This window comes from Caretta caretta, chromosome 6, assembly GCF_965140235.1.
Source record: "Caretta caretta isolate rCarCar2 chromosome 6, rCarCar1.hap1, whole genome shotgun sequence".
In the NCBI taxonomy this organism is placed as follows: Eukaryota; Metazoa; Chordata; order Testudines; family Cheloniidae; genus Caretta; species Caretta caretta.
In genome coordinates, this window is record NC_134211.1 from 72,836,705 (window position 1) to 72,852,024 (window position 15,320).

A 15,320-nucleotide genomic window follows, 5' to 3' on the forward strand; every position below is an offset into this window, starting at 1 on the left:
AGGGTGTCCCCACTCCGGGGTACTCTCTCTGCACTGGGCACTTCTCTGACCCACTGACCATTACATACAAGTTAAAGCAAATGCAAGTTATTTAATCAACAGTTAATTTTAAAAAGAATAAGGAAAAATGGGAAAGGTTAAAGGAAACACATCACCCCGCTCTGTGGCAGGGAACATCACAAACAGTGTCTCTGGAATGTCCGGGCAGTTCACAGTCATTCAGGCTGACCTGGAGCATTGGCCTCTCCCCATTGTTCCTGGGGGCTGTTGGTCTCAGGGTCCTGATTCCCCATCAAACCTTCCCCCTTTTTAGTACTGGGAGCTAGAAACTAAAACACCCTCACTGAATGTTAGTAAGGGGGCAACAGTCCCCTTACACATAGTACTCTGTCTTTGCCTTGTAGGTTAACATGAGGTGTACCCCAGTCTCCAAGTCCCCTTGAAGCATTCCTCTCTGCTATCCAGCCCCTGACACTGGCTACTCACAGAAATCCCAGATCCTCTGCTCCCAAAGGAGCAGAGTACCCCAGCTTACTAGCTTTGCCTGAAGTCCGATTCTTGTATAATGCACAGCACCAGTAAGCACTTATAATAAAGCAAAAGAAGGTTTATTTAAGAATGAATAGAGATTTCACTTGAGAGTGATGGAAACCAATGGTTACAACACAAAACAAAATAATAAAATGTGAACTAGAATCCGCACTTTTGAATAGTTACCTTTCCTATATAATAAAGTAGGTTCCCACCCTCCATCCCAAAATTCAGTCTGTTGCAGAACTGGCTGTCTTCTCAGAAACCAGAATCCAATCTGTCATGAAACTCCCCCACTCAACAAACTGTCTCCTCAGTGAAAGGCTGCAGAGTGTCTTTCTCGACCCTGGGATATATTGAATCAGTCTTTTGTTTTCATTGACAGGTAGAGCGTGATCCCCTGTCTGTTGTTATGTTCCTTTTTACCTTCAAGTCATTTTGAATGTTTGTCTTTGGTGGTTTTCCATTGACAGTTCTGGGGTGGAGCAAGGGTGGACAATTGAACCTTACATTACATCACCGGCTCACCAGAGAGGGTAACAACTCCCTCCCAGCTGAATGGCCCATCACAGAGACATACGACTTCTTGGTGCCTAACTTTTACTCCAAGATCATAAGACATAGTTTTCAATATAGTTATAGTATTCCTTAAATCTTACCCATACACACATCATAATGATTATGAGTATCAAAAAGATACAAGCTTTCAGCAGAGACCTAACATGCTCCCCTTCATGCATAAATACCATGAAAGTGGTGTATTAGGTGTGGTGAGTTTGTCAGGTCTGATACAGAGTTGCTTGTAAATTACAGTGAATCCTTTGCCCATTGGCATCAATGGGCCTCACTGTTACAACCCTCAACAAATTCATAAAAATAATGCAGATATTTCCCAATTTGCAACAGCTTTTTTTGGATTAACCTTGATGCTTTATGTATCACCTTTTTATTAGCTCTCCTTAGAGATTATGGAGCAAATTCTTTTCTCAGCTATGCCAGTGTAAATCTGGTGTAATTCAATGTACTTCATTGGAGTTATTTTGGATTTACACTGATGTAACTGGAACAGAATGTAGCTCTCTACCTCTTGGCATAGTCTCTATTCAGCATTATGAGTCAAAACAACAAAGTTATCCCTTCCTAAGCCTTGTACTAGGCTGCCGGTGAATCTCATCTTTAATCACTACTCTATGGCCTAACACCAGAGAGATGACCTACCTTAACCTATTGCAAACTATCTGCCAAAGCCCTTAGGCTGTAGTTGTGAAATGCAATTAAGGGATCAATACACGGAGGCTATGGCTACGTTACTGTTTAACATAAATAACGTCACTCAGGGGTGAGAGTTAGCCACCCTGTGAGCAATATAACTTATGCTGATTTAAGCGCTGGTGTGGACAGCACCATGTGGGCGAGAGAGTTCCTCCTGCTGACAAAACTACCGCCGCTTGCTGGTGCTGGAGTAATAAAGCTGACAAGGGAGCTCTCTCCCATCAGTTTCAAGCAGCTCCACAGAGAGCTTACGGCAGCACAGCTGCACTGCTGTAAACTCTCTAGTGGAGCCATAGCCTCTGAGCTGCAAAGTGAAGTAGGAGACTTCTGCATTTTGGGTTCAAGTCCATCTTGCATTAACTGTTTATACTGTAGTGTGTGTGTGGGGACCTGAGGCTTTAGCTGTCAAAAATGAGAAAATACTTTTCAAAAATAGCTTTAGGATGGTACTTAGTGCTTTTTTCTGGAATTAAAACTACATAAAGGTTTTTATTTATGTTTTTTAAAGTGAATGTAGTATCAGGATGAAAATACTCCTGGATGAAGCCCTCTATCACAGACATTGGCACACGAAGTTTCCCCATACTGCACCAATGCACGCTTGTCTTAATGTTCATTACCAATACTGTTTTGTTGTACACAAGTGTAAAACAGTGGAGTTATTCCTGAAGTCAGTAGTGTAAAGCTGGTAGAAGTAAGATAAGAATCAGGTCATAGACTTTGTGATTTACTAATAATTGTAGTAAAAATAATTATGATGTCAGAGGATTATGACATCAGTTGAAAGAGAAGCAACGCGCACAAATGAATTTCTCAGATCTTGTTTTGATGCAGATTTTTTTAAAAAGTAGAATGGGGAAGAGATGCAGAAAATATGGATAAGCCCAGTTGTCTCTGAAAAGATTTTTTAAAAAGTTTTTCATGAGGTTTCAATGGGCCCGTCAGTATATTGAGGACACTTAAGGTGATGCTATCTATTTTTTTATGCCCTGGTTCTGCCTCTCTGCCTCTTTTTTTGTTTTGTTTTCTCTGTGTCAGAGTCTAGTCACACTTAAACTGGAGTCAATGGAATTATACTATTGTAACTTAGCTCTTATGGTATTTAAGATGAATAGATTGGTTTTATATGAAAATGGAAACTTAATTTTGTATCAAAATGTGCTTTTTTTTGCATAATTATTTAATTGCCAAAGAAAGTCTGATGTAGTCTTAAAGTTAGCTCCTGGGCTATTAACTATTGTTTGTTTGACTACTGTTATTGCAGGACAAGGAGTAATGTGACCAGTTGTGGCCTGGCTACCTTGTAGAGCAGCTTTCTGGCCACTTGGCACTGCCTGAGGAGCATAAAGCAGCCAGGCAGAGGGTTGAACCCTAGATCTCCAGTTGTGTAGAAGGGCTGTATTTTCTGAGGGAACAAGTTTGCTGTAACTTGCTGAAGGCCTTGTTATGCAGAACAGTGGCTCTATGTTGTCAGCTATACAGGCTACATCAATGTAGTCTTCTCAGATGGGACCTTCGTTTTACTTGGCTTGCACTGCCATTATTTTCAAAACAGTCAGCTAAAAAAAGCCTCATTAATCTAGTTTCCTTGGTAGGTTTCAACATGCTGTAACATAGGATGCCTGATAAAATCATTAGGATTATTTATTTCCCAAAGTCTTGGTGCCTTTACATGAGTAAATGGCACAAGGCCAGCATTCTACTCAGAGAGCTAGTGTTTAAGTGTGTACAGTCAGGAAAACAAATTAGGTAGTATAGCCATTTGTTAAAATAAGTAACTGGATACATTTGGGTTTAGGTGGTAAGTACTCTTATGGACGCCAAATTCACCCCAAATTGAAAGAGAAATCACATAGGCTTTTAGTTCTTTCACTCAGAAAAAGATACTGAATGCATTTAAAAACAACAACAACAATAACAAAAAACGAAGGGGGTAATTTTTAGTTTTTAAATTCTCCATGGGGCTTGTTTTCCTTTATGAATTCTCCACTGCAATCCAGAGGAGAGGGCGATAATTTTTAAAAGAAGATATTTCAGGGGGAGGGGTCAAGGTCAAAACCAAACTACACCTTTTCACAAAAACATGTTCTGTTACTGCAAACAGTCGACCTAACTGTAGAGTGCAGGTGATAAACTATTCTATCACAGCTGTTCAGTCTGAAATTCATCATTTCTTTCACTCACTTGTTCTTTACTGCCTGATTGTGCTACCCTTGCACACGCTGAGTAGTACCTTACTTCTCACGGTGTACTACTGACTTAATTAGGACTATCTGTGGACTATTCAGTATGACTAAAGGAATCAGAGTCTGATCCTATGTATTGTAATGGTGTTTTGTATTTAAAAGGTAACTGAAGAGTTCTCTTTGCTTACAACTTAATAACCATGTTCTGAGCTAAATAAACACTGAGGCCAAAGGCTGAGGTTTTATAGGAAATAAACCCTGTAACTGAAGGCCCAGGAGTTGATAAGCCTAGACTACAACAGCTGTTACCGAGTTAACTCGGAACACTCTCAAGATGTTACTACAATTCAGAGATGTGCTCTCCATCTTCTTGCCTCTGTGCTCTGCTGTTACTACTATAAAACTTTGTGTTCTGATAGACTATTACTTTCAAAACTCCTTATCCAAATGGTCACCAAAACCAGACCCATCTCACCTTGTGAACTCCATCCTGTAATGCCACCTAAAAAATCCCTGTGCTCTGAATCCTTGCACGCAAGCTGTAGATCAGTTGGCTCAATATGATCATTTCATTTTTTTGGATATCCAGGGAGTGTTATGGTAAGTAATACAAAGTCTGTTAGTAGATGTTTAGACCTAACAGCAAGCTGTTTCCTGTATAAAACTAAAAGACCTGATTCTGTAAGGTACTAAGCACTTTCAGTGATTTCAATAGAAGTGAAAGTGCTCAACACCTTGCAGCTTCAGGCTCTATAAGTCTCTAATACTTTAATGCATGGTTCTACTCTGAAAAATAACTATGAAATGGCATTGTGAAGTGGTATTATCTTGCATTGATTTGTGATCCAATAGTGCTCAGTTTAAAAGGTTTTTTCCAAAATGCCAGCTCTGAAAATTCAATCTAGGATTTGAAAGTTAAGCCTGATTTTCCTTTTTCTGTGTCAGCACTAGTGTTAACGGCAACCAACATGACATGCCTATGATGACACCTCTGCAGTCCCTTTGCATCAGTGGGTTTGCAGGGGCATAAATGATTGGCTCTAAAACTGGACCATAGTAAACAATTCTGACAATGAGGTTGTCACAAGATGAATTGTGCATCAGACTCCCCCCTTTTAGTCCCTTTCCCGAGTGGACCCCTGAGTTGACAGGCCTGGCTTCCTGCAGCTCACTCTGGGTTGAATCATATGGTCCAACCACCTTTAGAAGGGGTCTCTGGCCTGCAGCCCTTCTGTTTCCCAAACACGCTAATGCGACAGGCCCCAGGCACTTGGTTGGTTAAAGAGACTCAAAAACAGCATTTCAAAGAAAGTGTTGTTTATTTATTCCCCCAAAGCTACAAAGCCCTTAGAGCCAAGGGTAAAAATAATAAAAGCTATAAATACATGGCTCTTATTTACGCAAGCTGGCAAGGAAAGATTAAGGTGTAAGTTCCCCTGGGCCCAACTAAACTCCATCTCTGGGAGGAACACTCTCTCCTACTCGCAACATGCTTTTTTGTCACTCTGTGTGTTTCCCTGCCAGCCTTTCAGCCCCAGTTAACACCCTGGGCAGTCTCTGACCATTCACTCAACCCTCATCCTTTTCCAGGTCCAGAGGTCCAATAATGGTTTTGTGGTTTCCTATGATCTCTCTCTTTTCAGCCTTGGCAAAACAGACAGGTAGGAGCTCTGGAATAGCTTTTATGGTGGAGGTGCTGAAAGCTATTGAACAAAACTGTAAATGGAAGCCGTGCATTTGGTCGCTATTATTACTTCAAGCCAGGGTGTGCTGCCTCACCCCCAGAACACCTAGTTCCACTACTCCTGCAGGTAAGTATAGCCTCTTCACAGCTATACACCTGGCTATTTTGGTTGAGTGTTTGTTGGGATGATCCTGCCAATCAATAGGATACTGAGCAAACTAACAGAATAGTCAGTATGGGAATACACATATGGGAATACAATGGCCATCTTGTTAAGAGAATTAGTCTCTGTACATTGTCATTTTGTTCACATCTGTACACTATGGCTTGCCCACTATTTTTGCATGTGCAATGTGGAGATAGTCATGTGTCTGTTTTTGTTTGTATTCTAATGTTGCATTTGTGGAAATGAATCATCTCTATGAATGTTTTTTATTCAAATGAATTGGCTGGATTGCTTCCTAATTTTAGTTACAGCTGGAGATGTACCAAGTGACTGCGATAACCCGCAAAATGATTTTTCATGTTTTGATACGTGTGTGACACTTGTTTGTGTGATACTATCTGAACATAAAATTTGAGACACCATTGACTTCCAAAGTATTTCATATGTATAGGAGCTTTATTTAAAAATTTACATATGAAAGTACTAGGTATAATTATGTTGGATTAAAGCTGTTTCTAAAAAGTGAAAGAAAAACAGTTAGATTTTTAAAAAAAACTACAAAAATACAACAGTTTTCTCACTATAATTTAGGAAAAAAATTAATTGTATAGATTAAGAAATGTAATATATTATGGGCCTAGGTCAAGACTCTGGCAGAAAAAATCCACAGGGAAGGGGAAGTCTACAAGGATTTTTTTTTTAAATAAAAGTAAATTTGGTCAATTGTGAAAAGTACTTGACTGACAGCCCTCAAATTTGAAATTCTGTATCAAAATACTGCACAAATATGATATGAACAGTGGCAGTGCAAGCTTCTTATATGGCCCTGACAATTTGTCCAAACCCTGCTGTGGAGGAAACCACATCTGCAAATAAAAGGGTAGTTAATTCTACAGGCACATACAATGCTTGGCCTCCTTGCTGAGCATATGCCAGTTGTGTGTAGGTTTGTAGAGGGAGGGTGTTACCTAGGAATTGGACTATGTCCATCCATCTCTTTTCATAAAGGATGTTGAACAGCCATTGGACAGCAGAAACTGTTGGTCACTACTGATCTGGATTGTTTTTTTAAGAAGATTCTTGACTTTAACATTTTAACTTTCCTACTTTGTGGCTCTATTACCTGCATATGGTGAAGAACCAACCAGAAGCTGCTGATCTGTAAATCAGCTTCTAAGCAGATTAGTCCATGACAGACCCTTGGCAGCCTTTTGAAACAGAAAAATAGGTGAAGAGCTGGTAAACAGCACACTAGTCATTAATTTTTCAAGCCCACATATTAATGTAATTGGGGTCAAATTAATGGTTGCTCTGCCAATCATTCATGGGTTCACTAAACACTGAGAGTAGTAAGGAAAATTGAGAAAGCCTATAGGAAAGTTTAGTTTGGCATGGGAGTGCAGAGCCAAGCAAGGGAGAACTCCAGTGGGAGAGCCTGCTCCATCAGCTTATATGACAGCTAGAGTGAGCAAAGGAATTAGGTTACAGCAAGCCAGGAAATCAGTTAGGGGCAATGGTTAGCCCCAGTAGGAGAGCTTTTAGGCAGGAAACAGGAAAGACTGAGAGTCTGTTGACCCTCTGTTTTTAAAGTTCTTCTTTTATGAGCTCATAGACTGCTATCCTCATAGGTTTCCTAATAGCAAAGTACAGAAGTGTTTGTTTCTTAGGTTGGGACCCTAGTTTCTTTCTCATGTGCTCAAAATTTCTTAATAAGAGTTGTTATATGCATATATGGTGAGAATAGATTGTCTATGAAGAAATTTCTCAGAAAACCAAAAATATAGCTGCTTTTCTGTTCACACTAGTGACACAAGGACTGGGAGCTACATTTTATATTTTACTGTCTGCACTTTCCATACCTTTCCTGTAGGTTAGCATAATGAAACCTAAACAGGAAAAGAAATTAATAGGCAGTGAATAAACTGCAGAAGTCACATAGATCAATTCAGTAATGACCATCAATGTTATTCTCTAACTCCTGTTCACAGCTACAGCATAAAGAAAAGGAGTACTTGTGGCACCTTAGAGGCTAACAAATTTATTTCTGCCTTCCACACATAATAGAGATGAGCCAGAGGTGAAATACCTGTGAGTGTTGCCAGAATACATGCGGGCAATTCCATAATCTCGCCCTCCTGGTGTCTCACAAAGGCTGAGTCAAGTGTTTAGTTCTTACACCCAACCCCCCACCCCCACAAACACACACATGATGAAAAAGACAATTCTTTTAATAGAAGAAGAGGGGAAAACAGAATCCCAATCCACTTATATATACTCATTATCGCTAGTTTTAACAACAATGAAATTAGTATTGGAACTAAATTAGAACACGACTCTGTTGTATATGGGTTCTGCCTTCCTCCCAGCCTCAAGCTAACTTGAAATCATTAAGGCCCAAATTTTCATGGGTCTCATAAATTGCTTCCACAAAATCTGTGCATGCATCTATTTCTGCATGTAAATCTCTGTTTACATATGAAGGTATGGGGTTTTCATGCACAATTGGATACATGCATACATGTTGCAGGTGAAATTTAAATAGCTCCATTTGAACATTTGCGCTTAAGTGCAAAATGTATACGTGATAAGTAAATATCTGTTCCTTTCTCTCCTGTGCTATGGCAAAAATGGGTAAACAGATTGTGACAGGGTTGGACCAGATGGCTACAGGAGAGTGATAGATGGCAGATATATTAGCCCCAGGTTAAGTAGGTCCCTTTTCCTTGGGTAAGGTAACAGGGAAGGTTCCAGAACAATCAGGAACCTTCTGGAAACAATTAAGACAGACAGGCTGATTAGAACACCTGCAGCCAATCAAGAAGCTGCTAGAATCAATTAAGGCAGGCTAATCAGGGTACCTGGGTTTAAAAAAGGAGCTCACTTCAGTTTGTGGTGCACATGTGAGGAGCTGGGAGCAAGAGGCGCTAGGAGCTGAGAGTGAGAATGCGGACTGTTGGAGGACTGAGGAGTACAAGCATTATCAGTAATCAGGAGGAAGGTTCTATGGTGAGGATAAAGAAGGTGTTGGGAGGAGACCATGGGGAAGTAGCCCAGGGAGTTGTAGCTGTCGCACAACTCCTGTTCCAGGAGGCACTCTAGACAGCTACATTCCACAGGGCCGTGGGCTGAAACCCGGAGTAGAGGGCGGGCCTGGGTTTGCCCCAAACCTCCCAACTCCTGCTCAGACACAGGAGAAGTTGACCTGGACGAAAACGGCCAAACTGAGGGCTGCCGTGAAGCTCCGAGGCGAGCAAATCCGCCAATAAGTGCAAGACCCACCAAGTCAGAGGAGGAACTTTGTCACAAGATGTATCTGAAAATGTGTGAATGCTTGCCTACATAAGTTTTTCAAGTTACATACTGAAACGTTATATGATATTTTCAGAATCAAATAAAATATTGGTATCTGTTTTCAGCCCTGAAACTAGTATGTTTTATACGTTATATGAAAATTGCTGAGTCTAGGTGTGGTGTTACAGTAGGTGTCATTAAAATGTAATTTACATACAAAATGTGGGTTTGCAACATTATTTTTTCAATCAGAAGCGTATATCCTTTTGATAACTCTTTTCCCATTTGATTTACTAACAGTGTCTTCAGGATGAGGAGGGAAAAATACACCAAGCAACAGTTTTTCTTTTCCAAATGTAAACCGTTTTATTGTTCAAGCTGAGGTTAGAAACAGTGAAAACTTTATTTCAGTAGAAAATGCTGGCACTGAAAAGCCTGAAGCAATGTAGACTTTGTGGTTCTGCTTTTGAACAGAAGGTAAAGGTGGATGTGGAAGCTAAGTACTGAGGGCTAGACCTTTCCTTCTGCTATCCTGGTGGACGAGGTGAAAGGAGAGAACAGCCAGCTTCTATCCCCTTGTGTGAACAGTGGGTCAGGATCTCTTCCTAGAGTTCCAGGAAATACTGGGAGAATGGTCCAACAATCAAGTTGGTCCCGCATAATGGTCCAAAGGGGACACTGTCTGCTAACAAGGGGGGAAGTCTGCTTTTTCTGGTGGCTGGTTCATATGCTGCAGTTGGGGGTATATGCTGCTCCTGTGCAGTGAAGTGGGCTCCAAAGGATATCCCCATTCATGCCCCTTGTAATTAGTCCTTGGATCTCAGGCTTCCTCGAGCAGAGGACACCTTTGCCAGAATCCATGCTCTTCTTTGGAAAGCCAGCAGGAAATGTAACCAGAGACCATATAAATAGCTAAGTAACTTTATATGATTAAAATATGACCATGTGGATCATTGTTGCTATCACTGTTATATAACTGCAATAAATCTTGTACAAAGTATGTCAGGTAAGGTGCCAATGAAAAAGTTATGATTTGCTGAATATGATTATCCAATCTGTATGCATGTGTCATTTTTGTATCTGAAGTTATGAATATTGACTATGTACCTGTATTTCAAATGTGTTTGCACTTGTGGTAACACCCACAGGGTAATTTGCATCCAGTCTGGCCAGCACATTGTGAATGGAGTATTCAAGTTGATTGCTCATTAATGAACACAATGGACCATGTAGGAAGCCTATCCACACCTGATGGACTTCGACCTGAACGTTCTAACTCGAGTATGGGTAATGGCCTCTGCTATGACTCATCAAAGCATGCAAGGGTATGTGACTCGCTCATGTGACTCCAAACTCCGTCTTGTGCCTGTAATTTTCCAAAAACTGAGTGTCAAGGTTCCTTCCCCACTCTAAACTCTGGGGTACAGATGTGGGGACCTGCATGAAAGACCCCCTAAGCTTATTCTTACCAGCTTAGGTTAAAAACTTACTCAAGATACAAACTTTGCCTTGTCCTTGAACCCTATGCTGCCACCACCAAGCGTGTTAAACAAAGAACAGAAAGAGCCACTTGGAGACGTCTTCCCCCAAAAATATCCCCCCAAGCCCTACACCCCCTTTCCTGGGGAAGGCTTGATAAAAATCCTCACCAATTTGCATAGGTGAACACAGACCCAAGCCCTTGGATCTTAAGAACAATGAAAAATCAATCAGGATCTTAAAAGAAGAATTTTAATTAAAGAAAAGGTAAGAGAATCACCTCTGTAAAATCAGGATGGTAACTACCTTACAGGGTAATCAGATTCAAAACATAGAGAATCCCTCTAGGCAAAACCTTAAGTTACAAAAAGACAAAAACAGGAATATACATTCCATTCAGCACAGCTATTTCACCAGCCATTAAACAAAAGAAAATCTAACACATTTCTAACTAGATTGCTTACTTACTTTTTACTGGAGTTCTGAAGAGCATTCCTGATCTGTTCCTGGCAAAAGCATCACACAGACAGACAGACCCTTTGTTTCCCCTGCCTCCAGTTTTGAAAGTATCTTGTCTCCTCATTGGTCATTTTGGTCAGGTGCCAGCGAGGTTATCTTAGCTTCTTAACCCTTTACAGGTAAAAGGGTTTTGCCTCTGGCCAGGAGAGATTTTATAGTTCTGTATACAGAAAGGTGGTTACCCTTCCCTTTATATTTATGGCACTGAGGCAATGGGTTTTCCTAGCAGAAGTTGTAAAAGGCACATTGAAACAACTCCATTTTGCCTCTTTCCTGCTCTGATCTCTGGACTATGGACTTGTACTAATGGGAGAATTCTAACCAAAGGACTGAGGACCATCCAATCTTTTGGAAGCCACCAGAGACTTAACAAGCCAGCAGTTTATACTTTCACTGCTTCAAACGTGATACAAGAACTTTGAAATTATTGTATCTATTTGATTCCTTTAACCAATTGTAATTCTCACCTCTTTCTCTTCTCTTATAAATAAATCTTTAGATATTATGTACTAAAAGATTGGCAACAGGGTGATTATTGGGTAAGATCTGAGTTATATATTGGCCTGGGAATGTGCTGGTCCATTGGGATCAGAAGAACCCTTTGGTTGATGACATTGGTTTTAAATAACCACTCATCATTAAGTCTAGTGTCTAGATGTTGAATCCAGGCTTGGAATACCTAAGGAGGTTGCATTTGTGACTTCTTGCTAGCCAGTGTGGTGAGACAGACGTTTAGTTTTGTTGCTAGTGGAGTATATCTTATAGAAGAATAACCACCAACATTTTGGGGTGTGTCTACCCTATTTCTCAGCAGTTTGTCCTAAATTTGGAATTCTTAGTTGTGACCCACTGAGGTACGGTGACAAGTTACTATAGGAAACAGAACATCGACATGCACAGAACAAAGTGTGTTAAAGATTGATACTGATGTTTCAATGTGGAAAGAAGTTGTAGATTGTAAATGGTAGGAAGTGTTATTACATTTCCCTGTCTTTATAAGTGTAAACCTCATTGCCAATAACATAGATATCTTCTCATTAGTATGTATTATTTGTATTATAATGTTGCCTAGGGGCCCCAATCATAATCAGGGCCTCATTGTGGTAAGTGATGTATAAGCAAAGAATAATAGACAATTCCTGTGCATCTGAGCCTGCTTAATCTGATGTCTCAGTTTTGTGAGAGTCACTTGTATAAGGAGAGAAGCTTCTGAGTCTTGTTCTGCTCTGGTGGTAATTTGGGCTGCAAGGGAAAATAACTGGAGGCCACGCAAGGATTGGGTCTGGCTTGGTGGACTTCAATATTCAATACTATGCATCCGGGAGATAACTGTGGTCTTGTATCCAAAATATTAGAACAGTGCAAGGAAATTTGTCTCAAAAAGAAATTAGTAAGTGGATAATGCCACCATATAAAGTTAAATCCTCTAAAACATCTGGGTGAAATCCTGGGCCCATTGAAGTTGATGGGATTTGGCCATTGATTTCAGTATAACCAAGATTTCACCCTCTGTTCTCAGGGCTGTTCCTTCTCTGCCCTGGTTTCCCCCTCCTTCTTGGGAGCACAGAGGACTGCCTTTTGTATGAGTGCAGTGATTGCTATTGAAGCAATCAGTATTTGGTACAGAATCCTGTCCAACACAGCACAGGTTTTCCCTATGGTCCAGTTGGACATGACTTTGGGGTACTTGTAGGCAAATTATCTTTTTAATGGTGAGACACACAAATCTGTTGGTTTTTCACGACAGTAAGGGTGTCATTCAGAGCAGAGGGGCCAGAAGAAAAAAAGTTGTTTTTTCAAGGGAGTTGAGCACCCCCAACTCCATTTGAAGTCAGTGGGAGCTGCGTGCTCAACGCTTCTGAAAATCAGACTGTCTGCCTTTAGCCCAAATGACAGAGCTGAAATTCAAGCCTTCAAGAAAGATGCCTGCTTTCTTTGGAACCACTCTAAAAACCAGTTTCAGCTTCCAGAGAGAGTGAGAGGGAGGCAGGGTCGGGGAGGGAAAGAGAGAGACCCTTCCCCAACTCAGGGATATGGTATTCTCACATAAACTTAAACCAGCTGTGCCTCTTCAGAATCATCAGAATGTCACAGAGGAGAGTGTCAAGTGAGACAGCCACAGCGTTGTACCTGATCCTCAGCTTCCATAATCAGAATCTATGGATTTCTTCATTCCTTCCCAGTTTGTATCACCAGTGACTTTGTCGTATATCACAGGCCTTTCCATTGCTTCAGACACATGACCAGCCCAAGTGCACTGGTGGTATGTTCACTGCATAAGGGGCTGTGTTCTCTCTCTCACACACACAAACACTCACACACAGCAGCTTTAGCAAATGAATTTAAGTGCCCATCTTTACACAGATAAACTTCATACAGGTTCAGAATTTATATAAACTCAGACTTGCTCTAGTCAGATATAAGCATTGCCATTGCTGCTATGCTATACCCAATAATCACTGTGTTTACTGATTAATGGCTAGTCTTACAGGCTTTTAGAAGAAAAGTAAAAATAGCCATATGGAGAGCATGTCCTTCAATGTCCTTCACCCTTCGCTGTACCGGGAAATTCCTACCATTCACATCTCCCCTGCTACCATGGGGCTCTGGCTGCTCCCATCCTTCCCAAGAGAGAGAGTGTCCTGAATTGCTTCCGCCAACATGCCAAGGGGTCACCACTTTTTTCCAGCCGCACTCTTCTCTCATCCTGCTCAGACCTGCTCTGTGAACGGTTTTGCGAAGGAATCAGCACCACACTGCACAAAGTAAGATCACAATCTGGCTTGCTCCAGTCCTAGAAAATGTGACCTGATCCATGCTAAACATTTTCCAATTCATTTCCTTTATTGCACAGGAAAATGTGCTACATTATAGTTCTGGTTAAAATATAAAATTATGTGCACCAGTCATAACTTGTTTTGCTTTTTGAAATATCACTAAAAAGATAGGCAAGAACAGCCAGTAGAGTATGCATGATATCAAGCATTTTTATAACCGAGTTAAATCCTGAACTCCTCATTTAATCTTTATTCAGGAAAACCTCCTAGTGAGCCCAGTCCTGGGAAATGCCAAGTGCCCTCAACTACTATAGAAGAATTGGGCCCATTGAGTTCAATGACCACACAGCCTGAGTAAGGATTGTGTAGAAAGTGAGGACAGACAATTCAGTGATTGTGAAAAGACTGGTATTCAGGAAAACAAATCAGAGGAAATGGGTTTCTCCTATGTTTTAACAGGTAGAGAAACGTGTGAAGGGGACGAGTGGGATTGAAGACACCATGGCAGGGTACTGATCAGCAAGTAGGCTAAAGGAATGTAATGTCTGGCTGTGAAACCACATTTGTTACCACTGATTTTTACCTTGATAGTATGTGGTTTTATTATCTGAGCTTCTGGCATAGACTTGGTGGAACATTAAAATGGCAGATCTAGTTTTTTGGACTGAGTTATCTGATAAATTGTCCAGTAAAAACATAAGTCAGCCTGCCTAAACTGAACTGCAAAGCAAGAGGCTGTTGTGCTGGTTTATGTTGCTAAAGAACTTTATTCAAATAATAAATAGGGGGAGTCGAGATGGTGCTTTGGAAATGACATTTTCTATTGGTAATAGCCCAAAGTAGAAAAATGAACTCCACTCTTCTCATTCCTTCCTATTGTCCCTCCCTTCAAAAGCCATTAATTTTATTCAAACTTGGATCAATTTTTGATTTCACATACACATCAGCAAACAGCTGTGTCATTAAGTGTATCAAATTTGGCATTTTCAAAACGGTATATATCTGCTTATGTATCTTTGGTGATTCAGAGACTTTCAGTGCATGGACTTTTGAGAGGATAAGAATGGTGGAATTCTTGAAATTTAGCACCTCAAGTACAATAAGCCCTTTCATTTAGATTTAGTAGGATTCATGCTCTCAATGATTGTCACATCATATGATCATTCTTTCATAAACCATACCATCTGTAGGTTGTCATTCCCAAATCCTTGCCCACATGGCAGCTGTCTTTTATAAATCTAGATAGATGCTAATTTTAGATCATTAAAAAGAAATGGTTCAGCGATTCCCAGGCCACTGTGATCATCTAGCCTGATCTCCTGCATAACACATGCCAGAAAACTTCCCCAAAATAATTCCTCCAGCATATTTTATAGAAACACATCCAATCTTGATTTAAAATTGTCAGTGATGGA

At 40.6% G+C, this 15,320-nt stretch overlaps 1 long non-coding RNA gene across 1 annotated transcript in view; it reads left to right on the top strand.

The window, feature by feature from the left end:
• LOC142072548 (uncharacterized) overlaps window positions 1-11,591 on the top strand; it is a 29,104-nt gene extending 17,513 nt beyond the window's left edge. Inside the window, exons 4-5 of the long non-coding RNA XR_012668977.1 lie at window positions 5,633-5,800; window positions 9,431-11,591. This is a non-coding gene — a long non-coding RNA (uncharacterized LOC142072548). The remainder of the gene's footprint in view (window positions 1-5,632; window positions 5,801-9,430) is intronic.
• The last annotated feature ends 3,729 nt before the right edge of the window (window positions 11,592-15,320 follow it).